Here is an 11,611-nt window from a genome sequence, read left to right on the forward strand (position 1 = left end):
TCCCCATCGCGCTTCGACCAGGTATAGGTCAGGTGGCACGCCCTTGCACTTGCATCGCCGCGCGTGACCCGAGAAGAGCATTGCGGGCCGTCGCTCGGAGGGTCTCGGCCAGGCCGCAGCTCTAGAGCTCTTCCCGGCTCTACGGTGTTGACAAGGCCGCTGTCCCGGTGGGTTTTGGCGGATCCAACACATTGCTGGCACGCCCCGGTGGGACAAGCGTCTACACCAACCACATCGCCATCTACATCCGAGATGGCGGGCCTGCACCTCGATCACCTACGAGGAGGCTGCACTGACGAGCTCAGAAGCAATACAACGAGATCGAAGGCCACCTCGAAGCCGACCTCATCGGCTCCCCTTCGAAGAACCCGTTCCCATGGCATCGGATGGAAGGGATTCTCACCTCAAGGTGCACTCGATGGGATAGATCTCTCCGCCCCGTCGGAGGAACGCACCCGGGGACCTGCGGCGGGAGATCAACTACTTGGTGGCTCACTCGCTACATCGCCACTCCCGAAAACTTGGTCAACGTGTTGGAGCGTGTCGCTCTGCGCGTAATCCAGGAGATCATGAGCCACCAGTACTCGCCGTCAGGACCAGCTCTCGGGACTCATCAAGGAGAGTTGCCATTCCAGTCCCGACCACCGCTGCCATATGCGTTGGCAGCACCTGGCTGACGTCCGACTACACAGGCATTCCTCGTCTACAAGATTGGTGGTGACCCTAGTGACTACCAGTTCTTGATGCGAGGCGCCCTAAGGAGATCCCTCAAGGATACGCGTGCACGTATGTGCCAGATTGTGGTGACCGGGCACTCACAAACCGAGGCCACAACATCGGGGACTCCGGCGAAGACGGGAGAAACGTCGACGAGCTCGAGAAGCGGGGACGTGGCTAACTAAGTACGCCACACCGGCCGAAGCCCCGAGCCCGGCTCCCGCGGTTGGCTCGAAGCTGGAAAAGCAAACATGGCTGGCTAAGTACGCCACCCGGCGAACCTTCGAGTGCAACTCCTACAGCCGAGCACGGTGGATCAGATCGGTACCATACTGAGAGACCAGTTCGGCATGGTGCCGAAAAGAAGGGCGTCGGCTATTCCAAGCCGTGACTCCGACGATTACGAGATCGATCCCGCTACCACCTAAATATCGGCTCCTCGACTTCTCCAAGTTCGGTGGATCGAGATGGCTCGGCTCCATCGAGCACATCGGACGATATTTGGCTCAACTAGGACCGACTTCGGTTGTCGGATCGGCTACGCGTGAGGCTCTTTTCACAGTCCCTCACGGGATCGGCTTTGGATGGTACACCTCTCTTGCCAGCAAACTCCATCCGAGCCTTGGAAGCAATTGGAAGAACAGGCTCCATATGCAATACCATTCGGAAAGCTTACGAGTCTAGCATTGCCGATCTAGCACAACTACGCTCATAAGCGCGGGAAACGGTGACGAGTACATCCAGCGCTTCAGAATCTTAGGAACCGATGTTATCTCGGTTCGTATAACCGAAAAGGGAAGCGGTCCGAGTTGGCAGTAGCAGAGCCTTGCAACACAGCTCAAGGACATGGCCTCCCAAGCAGATTATCCCTCGTTAGCGCACATGGTTCAGAAACTATCGGCATATGAACAGCGCCATCCGGACCGTACCAAGACAAGTTCAAGCGTGCGAGTAGTCATGGTCGATACGGAGGAAGATGAAGTGCACACGGAGACCAAGAAGTGGCGATGGGCGAGTGGACTCGGGAGGAACCCCGTGTCCCGCAAATGGGTAAAGCCACCGGGGCCGCCCGTGGGATTTGATTTTGACGTGACCAAGACTCGAACAAATCTTCGACCTCCTGCTCAAGGAGAAACAGGTTGACGATTCCTGAAGGTCTCAAGTTCCCCACGGCGAAAGAGCTAAACGGAAAGCCGTCATCTGCCAAATTCCACAACTCGCTTTCCCATGCCACCAACGACTGCCGTGGTGTGGCGTCAGCACATCCAAGCGGCGATAGAGAAGGGCGTCTAATTTTCAACCGGTACGCCATGAAGGTCGACACCCAACCCTTCCCCGCCGTTAACATGGTGGAAGTCACCTACCCGAGGGTTGCTGACCAGGTCCCTCGTTCAGCATCAACATGGTAGGACACGGGAACCACTGCGGCAAAGATGGAGATGAGGGCTGACTGCTCTCATAGCAAGGATACTAGAGGAGGCCGCTCCACCGCGATCGGCTCCGTCATGATGGCAAGCGCTACGTCACGAGAGGAGAGGTGAAGAATATACGATGATCAGCGACCCTCTCTCGATCACCTCCTCAACAAATATGTGAGTCGGTATGACCAACGCCGTCGAACCAACTATGATGATGAAGGAGATCGTCTGGCTAGAGAAGCCAGAAGACATCGTCGGCATGATCACGATGAGGAGGAGCACGAGCGCCGTGCCACGGAAAAATCAAGGGAGCAAGACGACAACGCCAGGCACTGGGACTGTCCCTTCTGCGGACAACTGCTGGGATTCGAGGAATGAGCCGATTGCCCACAATCGGCAATTGCCCGAATGCAACAAGAAGAAGAAGGAGGCAGCCAACGTGTCCGTGTTCGACGCCTAGGGCCTCTCCCGCCACAAAGCAAGCGTCGCTGAGTCACCTCGTTGGGCAGATCTTGAGAGATTCGAGAAGACGAGGGAGAAGTAGAAGAAGATAGGTGCCACCGGCATAGGTGGTGCTTCGACCTGATTCAGCCGTTCCCAAAAGCGCGAGGGTTCGGCGATTGCGCGGCCTGGAGGAAGCCGAAAGGTTATACCGCATACGCTAAGGAAGGCACGACCTGATCGCGGCGCAAAGGTTCGGCCGAGCCCTCGGATGAAGAGGTTCGTCCACGGAAAATGGAGTGGCGCCCTAAACGGAGGAAAGCCGATGATGAGACATCGGGCTGGCACAAACATGGTACTCGTCTTGCCGACGGAGCTTAGTGCTCCACGACTCTACGGTGCACTCAAGGTGGACGACGGCAAGCGCATCAAGTCGGAGGTTGGGTTGGTGTTATCCGGCTGACCGAGTAGCAAGATCGAACCAGTGAGCAAATCGAGCGAGGCTGATCCTTGTGATCGGCCCCAAAAAATTCATGAAGGGACATCACAAAACCTTCGCTGAGCAAACAATGTGGAGGCCGATTCCAGCAATCGGCCAAAATTATCCTCACCCACCATTCTGCCTGGGTTCAACATGTTACCCAACAGAGCCGATACCATCAATTCTCTTGACAGAATCGGCTCGGGGGGCACCCAGGTAGATAAAATACGAGGATATGCAACGGAAGCATCTCATCTTCTGGTGATGGGTATTGGAATATGGGGGCCGATGCACAGGTCGGCCGTAAAAAAATATATATGAAAATTCGAAAATTTACAGCCGATGCAGCAGGCATCGACTTCAGAATCAAGAAACAGCCGATGCGTAGCCATCGACTCTAGTTATGCGATGTTTATCAAGCCAGGATTTCCGATCTGTGGGGCTAGTTCAGCTGAAACGGAAGATTATCGGCTGTCAGAAGAAGAAGAAGGATCGGCTGTGGTGCATTTTCTCTGACATTCTCGCCTCGAGTAAGGCTCGGGGGCGACGAGGCCTAGTGGATACTCTGCTTTTAAGAGCCGATTGGAGTTACCTCGACCGCAGCCGCATCATGATCGTCCTAGGGAGGAAATGGGAAGGAAAAGCCGTCGTCTGGTACAAGGCTTGGACCGTGCTGGTGCTGCAAGAGAAGGAAAGGGACTGGATTCTCAAAAATAGCCGATGAGTTGTCGTCGGTCGAGGAAGTGCGAAGAATTTTAGTCGGATATCGAATCGCGGCCTAAAGATGGAGAAGTTCTTGGCCTTCGAGCTAGTTAGAATCCGGCTTCATCGGCGTCCAAAGAAAGGGGGTCCGAGGCGTTGCTATCGGTCTTAGCATGACAGGCGGAAGGAATGAAATTGGAGTAATTAAAGGATGAATGGGAAGAACAATTTCATTAATTCCAAGGAGCGGCTTTACAAGAAAGAGCCGATGGCTCTCAAAGAGGGATCCGGTGCCTAGTGCACTGCTACTACTAGTCCTATACTACTAGTCGTCGCTGTCCTCGTCATCGCCGCCGTCGACGTCGTCGGCGCTACTCCCGAGGAGCTCCTCGCCGGCTGCTGCCCCGGCCCTTGGCCGGAGCCTCTTCCTCCCTCGTCATCATCATCATCCTCGCTGTCCGCCCGGGAGCGGAAGCGCTTGGTCGACGGATACCCGATGGAGGAAGAGGATTCATCCTCCTCCTCTTCTTCTTCGTCGTCATCATCCTCGTCCTCGCTGTCCGCCCACATGCGGGGCGCTTCTTCGGCAGGGAGCTTGGCGGAGGGGAGGCCGTGGCCTTCGGCTGCTTCTCCTTCTTTCTCCTCCTTGTCGGAGGAGAGGGGGTTCACTGCGGGGTGAAGGCTGTCCTCATTCTTCTTCTTCGGCAAAGATTGGGGGAAGAGGCTTGAGAAGGAGGAGGAAGAGGAAGACATTGCTACAGGAGGAGAGGGTTTTTTGGTGCCGATGGACGGGACAGAACAGAGGATAAAGAGAGCTAATCAGTCGGCACGGTTAAATAATGAGAAATCTGGTGAAGGTGTGATGCCCTTGCAGTTTCCAAGGAGTCAATGCCAAAGCTATCAGAATTTGCAGAGAAGCTGAGAAGAGCGGGGCATAATGATGACGGGATCTTGCAACGGCCACTGCTACGCTACGACATGACCCTTCGAAGGAAAGCATAATGGTTTTGGAAATGTTATTTCCAAAACCAGAGGGGCATGTGTTATCACCGGATTTTGGACAAATCCGGAGGTGGGCCGGGCTTGGAAGATTACACGTGGAAGATTTACGCAGCGGCCTGGCACGAAGGGTTTGGGCTGAATTGCCGTGTATCTTTAATTAGTAGTTTTTGTCTTGGATAAAAGTTAGAGTTTGTATCGTGCACGATGGGATATTCCCACGTTAGAAAGTCCTCTGGACTATAAATATGTACCTAGGGTTTATGGAATAAACAACAACTCACGTTCAACCCCAAAACAAACCAATCTCGGCGCATCGCCAACTCCTTCGTCTCGAGGGTTTCTATCGGTAGCGACATGCTGCCTAGATCGCATCTTGCGATCTAGGCGGCACAAGCTCACGTTGTTCATGCGTTGCTCGTATCGAAGCGCTTTTGATGGCGAGCAACGTAGTTATCATAGATGTGTTAGGGTTAGCATTGTTCTTCGTTTAAGCATGCTTACGTAGTGCAACCCTTGCATATCTAGCCGCCCTCACACCTATCTCGGGTGTGGGCGGCACCGCTTGATCATTATTTAGTAGATCTGATCCGTTACGATTGCTCCTTGTTCTACAAGGATTAGTTTAATATCCGCAATAGTTAGGCCTTACAAAGGGGGAGGATCCAGGTGGCACGTAGGGTGGCGTTCGCAAGTCCTAAACAGATGTTCGAGGATCAACTTCATTGTTGGTTTTTAGGCCTTGTTTAGGATCGGCTTACGAGCACCGTGCGTGGCCGCGAGGCCCAACCTGGAGTAGGATGATCCGATTATGCGGTGAAAACCCTAAATCGTCGTAGATCTCATTAGCTTTATCTTGATCAAGCAGGACCACCAAGTATTCGTGCACCCCGTACGAATCATGGGTGGATCGGCTCTTTGAGCCGATTCACAGGATAACCCGAGAGCCGATCGAGGCTCGTATTTAATGTTTACGTGTATGCCCTGCGCAGAAACTAAGCGAGGCATCCCCATCACCTTCCCGACCGGTATAGGTCGGTGGCACGCCCTGCACTGCATCGCCGCGTGTGACCGAGAAGAGCATTGCGGGCCGTCGCTCGGAGGGGTCTCGAGCCTGACCGCAGCTCTAGGCTCTTCCCAGCTCTACGGTGTTGACAAGGCCGCCGCCCGCGGTGGGTTTTGGCAGATCAACAACCACTGCGAGCGATATAATACCCGTGGAACTGTGTTTCATTGGTGTTATATCGTGACTTGCATACTACACCATGCGGTGGTATGCCGGTCACCACACAGTATCTCGACGACATCGAGCCAAAATGGCGGCGGCGGACGCGGCGGCTCTGGCAGCGCGCACGGCTAGCACGGCACAGCAGAAGAGCAGGCGGACGCGTCTTCTACTCGCCACACTGCGTCGGCCTCTGGCGTCGGCGGACGAGGCGACGCACCATGCACAGCAGCAAAGCGGATTGCGACGAGGTCATCGTGCTCGATGGGCCCGCGTCGACTCAGGATACGACGCCGTCGCCCAACCCCTTCCCCTTCTTCTAATTTGCATGCACCACCGGGCACGTAATATGATCGCGCGTCCAGTACTTTGATCGATCGCCGCAACTCTGATCGCGACGAATCGGCGGGAACGATCTCTTTTGAATGCATCTATTTGAATTTCTGATTGGGGGCGGCGTCTGGGGGACGCGGCTGAGGAGCGACGTCCTCCAAACGCGGCACGAACAAAACACGTCCCCCAAACGCTCGATCCGGTGCTCTAAATAAAGCGACCGCCGACCGGCCTTCCCGTTGCATTTCTGCGAGAAATCTGCAGCCGTGTGGCGCGCGCCGCCTATTTTTGGATCGACGGCAGGTGGCGTCACTTTCAGTCTTTCAGAGGCGTCGCTTTGGTTCGGAGCTACTGAGCTGCCGTTTTGGATAGATAGATGAGACACGACAGGCAATTGACAAGTTAGGATCATGTCTTGGACCATGAATGTGGTGATCTTTTTTTAACGGGTGGGTGAGTTGATGAAACGACCTCATCCACCGATCCTCTTCGAGGGGCTTGCAGCACGGCGGAATGTTGTGCATGCGTGTACTGACAGGTTGGCGTTGCCGAACGGAAAAGTACACGGAGCGGGTGACTCGTGTTCCTCTTCCTCAGGCCCATCGCCATGACCCACCAAAAGGCCGAGTCAGCAGTGCTCATCGCTCACCGCGGCGCAAATATCCCAAGCAATTGAATTCGGCCAGGTGCGTGCGCACATGCTGCTACGGTGTCGCGCGCTGTGGTGTCCAGCCCGGTGTTCGCGTGGGTGGGAGCCGTGGGCGCTTCCCGCCAAGGAATTGTTTGAAGCGCGCCGGGTCAAGACCGGGTTTGAACCATGCTTTGCGCTGATTCCAGTCGGGATCCCACCCTGACACTCTACCAAACTCCTCGTCATGCCACATTGTGGTGCCCTAAGAACAAGTATAATAAGTCCTACTCAGCTAGCTATAAAGGTTAAAATAATATATTCATGCTTAGTTGGAGGAGAGAGAGGAGGAGAGAAAGAGAGTGCGGCTCTCACGCAGTAGCCAACTCTAGGCGTGTTCCTACAAGACTTTGCAGAAGTGAAATGTGGGTCATCCATTGATAAAGTAGTACATGATTATAGCTTATTATTATACATGTTGGCTCTATGTTAGCTACAAATAACATGGCACATGGCTTATAGTCAGCAACGGGCTATACTATTAAACTTGCTCTAAGTAGGAGGCGTCGCCTCAGGGTATCTCAGCGGCACCACGCAAACTCGCGCTGATAAAATATGGGTCTGCGCCCTAGCTCAACGGCCAGTGCAAACAAAATATGCGGTTTGTCGTAAACGCGGCACAAATTTGCTACGTGAATACGCTACCTGGCTGGTATCAGAGCCCACCAATCAATAACTCAGTTAAGCAAATAATTTTTCATTAATATTGGTTCGCCAAAACGACCATCTTTACATATCGTTAGACGAGTTAACCTAAACTATGGCAACCATAACTACTCGCAGTCGCATGGCCAATTGGTCGTCGGTGTGCCCTGATGCACCTGGCCTAATTGCTGGGATATTTGTGCTGCAGTAAGTAATACTCACTGCCGAACGGACAAAACAAACACATTCTATGTACACAATGGGTTGGGCCTCTTGAGATGCCCTTGGAGCAACCTAAGCACATACCTTGAAACCGGGTAACCATTTTTTGCATATTGAGATTCTTCCGTTGTTGTGGTATACACGACAAACATGGCCTGCATAATTTAGACAAGCGCTTGGCGCCATCGAGTTCATAATTACAAAATGATTTATTTAAATATTCATCTGGACGTAAAAGATAGGAATTAGATACTTAGCTAGGTCACCGTCTAGAAACCTAGCCCTAGCCCTAACTTGCTCCCAAAATAATCTCGCCGGGACATCTACATGAGGCAGCAATGATGACGAAGCCCTTGTGCCAGGGCTTCGTGTCCGCATAGTAGTGGGACTAGGCCTCGGCAAGGTATGCCTAATCATGCCGGCTTCGATCGCACGGGAGGTAGGGTGGCGTGAGACCTCGCCAGGGCGGGTGAGGATAAATGTTTTCGGGGAGGGCGTCGCGGCAGCGCGCAATTTCTAACGCGCGAGCTAGTTGCGGAACAGCCCTCGGCTACACGGTTAGGCGGAGCCAAAGGTGGGCAGCGGAAACGGTTGGGCAGGGGGTGCAATGTTACCGCATCGAACCCTGCGAAAACCATAAATGTAGAGGCCCTAGGGGAATTAGTGTTTATCCAAAAATAAAAATAAAAACTTGTGTGACAGGCCTCGATACGCTGTCTGTTCGAGTGTCTTTTAGACAGAAACCGCAAATCGGTTCAAAACTTACAGTTCAAATTGATATACAACCCTCGTGTTCCTTCCTCTTCGAGTGATACCGAAATTGCTTCTTGACCAGTTCAAGAACTCTAGTTCATAGCAGCAGAGACGAGCGGCGCAGACGATCTCGGCTGCCTCTGCCTGTCGCGAGCCTAGAGATACGGGGTTGTTGGCATGGACGTGAACTCCTTGTCATTTCCCTGAAACCGCTGTTCACGATAGCTTCACGCCTCCATCCATCCGTGCAATCCGGACGTGACGAGCCGTTGCTTTCTTCGCGTGTTCAAATAAATTCCACTTTCTACTTTAAATATCGTAGCATTACGTACGTACTCCTCGTTTTCCAGACATCCGTGCACCCCTCATCTCGTTTTCTTTTCTTTCGCGAGTGTACATCATATGTTTTTCTTTGACGCTTCCATGTGCAGGCACACTGCTCCTTCACGTCCGTCAAACAAGCAACAACTGTGCCAGACAACCAGGGTCACAAATTTTGAATTAATTTCGCGCTTTTGTGCCGTGCCGTGCCGTGCGTCGGGCTGGTGGTACTACTATAGACATTTCATAGTACTGGCTTTTCCAAAAGCGCGCTTCTCTCTTTTTCCATGGATAAATAAAAGGCGGGAGGCCCTCCGGTTAGGTTTCTGCGGAAGTTGGAGAACTCATATCCTCTCCTCTAAGCTGTGTATAGCTGCGAAAGTTTATAATAACGATATATGTTTCAATAGATTAGTTTAGAGTTCATGTAGCCGCCTTTTTCTTTTGCCTCCTTGTCAATAAAGATGTTATATCTTCGATGCATCATTCGACAATGAGACCTTTTTCTCGATGTCAGGGTGGTGTGTGGGAATGAGTCAAGGTGCCAACGGCCAAATTTTGTGCCGACGGCAATTTATCGGGGTCGTCAGCACATGTCCCGAATAGGACATGCCACGAAGAAGGTTGTCGGCACAAGATATTAGTCTAGGACGTCTCTCCCTCTCCCATCACTGTAGCGAGAGGGGCGTTTTTTAGATCCAGCCAGCCGATCCACCTCACCTTCGTCGATTCGCGGATCCCTCGCCCTCCGTCGGCCGCTCCGGCGGCGGGAGGGCGGGGGATCCCCGTCTCACGGGTGTACATAGCGTAGGGTTTGTTGGTTTGCCTGCCGGCGGCGCCATGGAGGAGCTGGGGTCGCCAGTGAGGCTTTTGCTGCAGGTGTGCGTCTTCTCCGACGGCAGCGCTCGGTGGAGCGACGCGGTGGCGTGCCTGCTTGTTCCACTCGCGCGGATCTGTGGATTCGTGTGCTGTGGTGTTCCCCGACCAGATCCTGAGTGGTGGAGGATCTGGATGTTGATGAATCTGAAGACGGCGGTGGTGTGCTTCGCGATGGCGTCGAAGGGCCAGTGCGTTACCCCTCCGGGGGCGGTGAGTTGGGCCTTCCCGGTTGCCTTGGGGAGTTCGTCGATCCTTGGCGTGTGGACGAACATCGGCAGCGGCGCGTCTCTCTCTCGTGCTGGCCGCCGGCGACGTCGGAGCTCAGAAGGTCCTTCTTGCTTTTTCTTGTGTTTTCTGAGTTCATCTGTAAGATCGATGTTGCAATGAAATCGCCTCTTCTCGCAAAAAAAAAGGGTTGTCGGCACAAGAAAGCTATCGGCACGGAAAATCTTGTGTCGACGGCCACCGTCGGCACAGAAAAAGGCCGTCAGCACAGGTCCTCCGCAGTGACACGCGGAAAAACGGTGTTACGGAGTAGGCTCGGCACAAGGTTTTTTTCCCTCCCGGTGGATCGAAATCGCCTTTTTAGTTTTGGAAAAATAAAAGAAAATGATAAAAAGTTCAACAAAAAATCCTTTGAGATGTCCATGTGTTATGTCATCTAGTTGCAAGAAATTTTACAAAAATAAATTTCAACCTTTTTTTGAAAAATTATGTCATTTATCGGTAAAACGGTTTTTCTGCTTGCATACGACATCGTAAAAATGTATAATATATCAAAATGATCATAGCAAAATGTTACGTCGAATTCATCAGGGTTTACCCGATTAGTTAATTTTTAGATTTAATAAATTCCAAAATGAAAGCAGGAATATATTAAAAATTCATGATTTTATGTTAAAGAAATTTAAATTAATAACTGCATCCTGCATAAAGAATATTATTACTTAACCATTGATGTTTATTTATATAATTGTTTAAAGTTTAAATTATAAAGAGTTGTGATATCACGGGTCTAATAATATGAAAGCACGAAGATTTTAGTTTTTTGCTAGAAGGATTTTATATTTTTTAAATTTAAATAAATAACTGAATTTTACATAAATATTATTATTACTTAATCATTGATGTTAATTTAAATAATTGTTTAAAATTCAGAATTATAAAGAGTTGTGACATCACAGTGTAAGGGTTAATAGCATTTGGTACGGTAGTATTATCTACAAGGTTTTAATTCTATCTTGGAAGCTCAACCCGAAGGAATGCAGAAGTCGTGCTAGGTTGAAGTAGTGTGAGGATGAATGACCAATTGGGAAGTTAGACCGTTAGTGTAATTTGATTTAAGATTATGTGTTAAGAAAATTAAGTGTTAAGAAAAATTATCCATGTGAGAGATTAAGAATTTTTTTAAAAAAACTTGAAAATAATTTTGATTTTTTTTAACAAAATTCGAGCCAGAGTTTCCAAATGGCTGTTAGTTCTATGCCGATAGCTTGTTGTGGATGGCCAGCCAATGCCGATGGTAAATGTGTATGTGTGGAGGTTTTATTGTGCCGACAGCGAGGTGCCAACGGTGGCCTTCGGTATAGCCTATGCCGACAACCAAATTACCCATGCCAACGGTTTCTAGCTGTCAGCATATTGACTGGTTCCAGTAGTGGGAAGGTTAAGTTTCCATTGGTACGATTCTTTAGATCTTGCTTTATCGGATTGATTTAGGACATTTTCTTATGATTGCCATGAGAAGGTTTGTCCTTGTAATATTTATTGCGGCGGCTAAGTCCTTG

The sequence above is a fragment of the Lolium rigidum genome, chromosome 4 (genome assembly GCF_022539505.1).
Source record: "Lolium rigidum isolate FL_2022 chromosome 4, APGP_CSIRO_Lrig_0.1, whole genome shotgun sequence".
In the NCBI taxonomy this organism is placed as follows: Eukaryota; Viridiplantae; Streptophyta; class Magnoliopsida; order Poales; family Poaceae; genus Lolium; species Lolium rigidum.